This window comes from Nannospalax galili, unplaced genomic scaffold, assembly GCF_000622305.1.
Source record: "Nannospalax galili isolate Female #2095 unplaced genomic scaffold, S.galili_v1.0 scaffold325, whole genome shotgun sequence".
Taxonomy (NCBI): domain Eukaryota; kingdom Metazoa; phylum Chordata; class Mammalia; order Rodentia; family Spalacidae; genus Nannospalax; species Nannospalax galili.
Window position 1 is genome coordinate 2,939,927 of NW_008355159.1, and position 3,169 is coordinate 2,943,095.

The window sequence follows — 3,169 nt, forward strand, 5'->3', positions numbered from 1 at the left end:
AGGTTTACAGAGCAAGCACCTTTACCTGCTGAGCCACCTAGTTGGCCCTTGTTTGTTTATTTTAAATGTATTTGCAAATAACTTTTCAGAAATATAGGTCTTCCCTCAAAATAGTTCCCAATTCCTGTCATCTTCAGTTCTTCTCTTTCCTGTCTCCCTGTACATAAGTATTTCAATTATGCTTCTGCCCCACCATTCCAGTGGATGTGCTGCTATGATTCAGAAGAGTTCCCCCAAAAGCCCATGTGTTAGAGGGTTGATCCCCAGTTTGTGGCACTATTGAGAGGTAGTGGAATTTGGGGGAGGTGGGGCCTAGTGAAAGAAAAGTTAGGTCACTGGGGGTAGGCATGTTCTTGAAGGGGATATTGATATCCTGGACACTTCCTGTCTCTCTTTTTGCTTCCAGGTCACCATGAGGTTAGCAGCTTTGTTCCACCATATACTATCTTCCATAATGTTCTGCTAGGCCCCAAAATGATAGAGGCAAGTGACTGTGGACTGAAACATGTGCCCAAATAATCCTTTCCTCCTTTTAGCTGACTTTTCTTGGGTATTTTATTACAGTGACAGAAACATGATTACCACAACTGCTCTCCACAGCTCATTAATAACCTCTATATTACTGAATCTAACTTTTGCTGTAACATAGCAACAGTATTTTCCAAAATTTTGTACCCTTTTTTTGTTCTTTGGTTGGTTGTCTTAGTGTGTTTTGAGGTAGGGTCTCACTCTGTAGCTTAGGCTGGCCTTCAACTCACAGAAATCCATTGCTTCAACCTCCAAAGTGCTGAAGTTACAGACATGTGCCACCACACCTGGCTTAATCCTATCTCTTTGATACATGTTCCTAAATCAGTGTCCAACACCCTACTCTGGGCTTGGTTTTCCCATCTCTGGTTTCTTAGTCTCCTTTGCTGGGTTCTTCTTTTCCTGGAATGTTCCAAAGCTCAGACCTAGCTCTCTTCTCTGTCTCTCACTGCATCATCTCATTTTGTCTCAAAACTTCACATTCCACATACATGACTTTACCCCTCCAACCCCCGCAATCATAACTCCATCCCAGATTTTTCTCTAAGCTATAGGCTCTTAGATCCAATTGTATACTCATCTCAAAGTCAACATTTTAAACTCTTTACCCTGAAAAAGCTTCTCCACCTTCTCTATCTCAGTGAATGACAACAATTTCCTCCCAGTTACTAAGACAAAACATCTTAAAGCTTTTTCAAGTTCATCCTATTTATGAAGAGACTTTGAGAACTTTACTTTGAAAATATCAGGAATCTGCTCTTTTTCTACTACCTCAATGGTCCTACCATGATCCAAACACCTTGCCTCTTGTAATAGCCTCCCAGTATATCTTCTTGCCTAAAATTACCCTTGTCCCACTCTGCCTAGTAACCGGAAGGATGGACTTTCCTGTAACTGAAGTAAGATCTTGTCACACTTTCCGATCAAAGCTCTCCAATAGCTTTCCATTTCCTCCCACACTCAGTGTCCCTCATCACGTTTCATACTTTTGTTTTTCTATGACTAAAATAACATTTTTTTTACATTGTGTAAAAAAAATTAATTTATTGATCTTTTGAGTGAATTTGATGTATCATCAGTGTATTTCAACAGAGCCATTAATCTTATAGCTTGAACAACATTAGCTGGTTTGTTTTTACGGTGCTACTGAGGAATCAACTCTCTGCAGAGGCTCAAGATAAAGGCTTTTTGAGAAATGTGCAAATTCCTTCTGTATGTTTACAGAAGCTTTATTCACTCATTCACTTTTTCATCATTCACAGTGTTTATCTTCTTAAGGTTAGTGGTAACTGCTTTGGGTTTTCTTTTTCTTTTTTAGAACTGAAGCTTTTTTTGACTAGCTATATGAAATAAATTACTGGATTTCTGCTCTCTCTCTCTCTCTCTCTCTCTCTCTCTCTCTCTCTCTCTCTGTAGACGACCTGTTATTAGACTCTTAAAGGAAAATCCTCAGGTCAGGTGAGCTGGTCATCTTGGCAGCTGCCTTGAGGAGGTGAATAGTGGGAAGAAGGAAAGAAAGCCATGGAGCCATGCAGGTTTAGAGCCTGCATGGAAGGTCAGACACATGGCTGACTTGCAGCCACATGGCCGGGAGAAGGAAGGTTTAGAGAAAAACTGAAGAAATACAAGATGCTAAGGGCAGCCCAAAGCTTTAAACAAAGCATTTTTAGTAAGAAAGGCATGGAGAAGAAAAGGAGAAATTACACCTTCATGAAGAGTTCAGGAAATCTGACAGACTTACAGAGTCCTACATGACTGTGACTGATCTGGAAGGTCTGCAGAGATCTGCGTCGATTTCTGCTCTCTTAATTTGCTCTTAGTCATTGTCTTCAGTATCCTATGTGGCTATTCAAGTTCTAGTGGACATCATCTGCACATACAGGGTGAAGGCAGTGTCGCTTTTAAACATTATATGGTTTATTTACTGCCTCTTTCGTTAGCGCTCCTCCTTGCTAGAATACATGGTCCACAAAGGCATTTTCTTCCCCCATTTATCCCAAGAGCCTATGCCACTTGCTTCATGTTTGTCAAATGAGTGAATGCAAGTAATATTACTCTTCAGCTTGAAACCTCTATGACTTGTATGGAAAGATGTTATGATAGTGGTAATTGTCAACTTCACAGAATCTGGAATTACCGGGAAGATGAGTCTCTAAGCATCTATGTGGGGGATGATTTTGATTTCATTAACTGAGGTGGGAAGACACACCCAGTGTGGGTGGTACCATTCCTTAGGCAGGGGATTCTAAACTGTACAAGAGTGGAGAAAGTGTGCACTATCATGAATGCATTCACTTTTCCTTTCTGACTGCAAATGCAATGACCCCCCCCCACCATGCTGGACTGTGTCTTGAATTGTGAGCTAAAAATAAACCCTTTCTCCTCTAAGTTACTTTGGCCAAGAGTATTTTATCAGAGTATCAGAAAACAAACTAAAGCAGGTATCATAACTCTATCTCCCACCTAGGGTATATAGACAAACTTTGTCTGATGGGCTCCTGTTTTCTTTATATATGGCATACCATTTATACAAATTCTGCCAGAATCTTTCCTTCTGTCTGCTAATATCTGCAAATTGTCAAGAGAAAAGTATCAAATGAAAGTAATTCTAGTTGAAGATGTTCATGATGTCCTATTCCCT

General features: G+C 40.3%; 1 pseudogene; it reads right to left on the reverse strand.

Moving 5' to 3' along the window:
• Positions 1-1,566: 1,566 nt before the first annotated feature.
• Positions 1,567-2,352, reverse strand: LOC103749359 (annotated as a pseudogene).
• Positions 2,353-3,169: the final 817 nt, after the last annotated feature.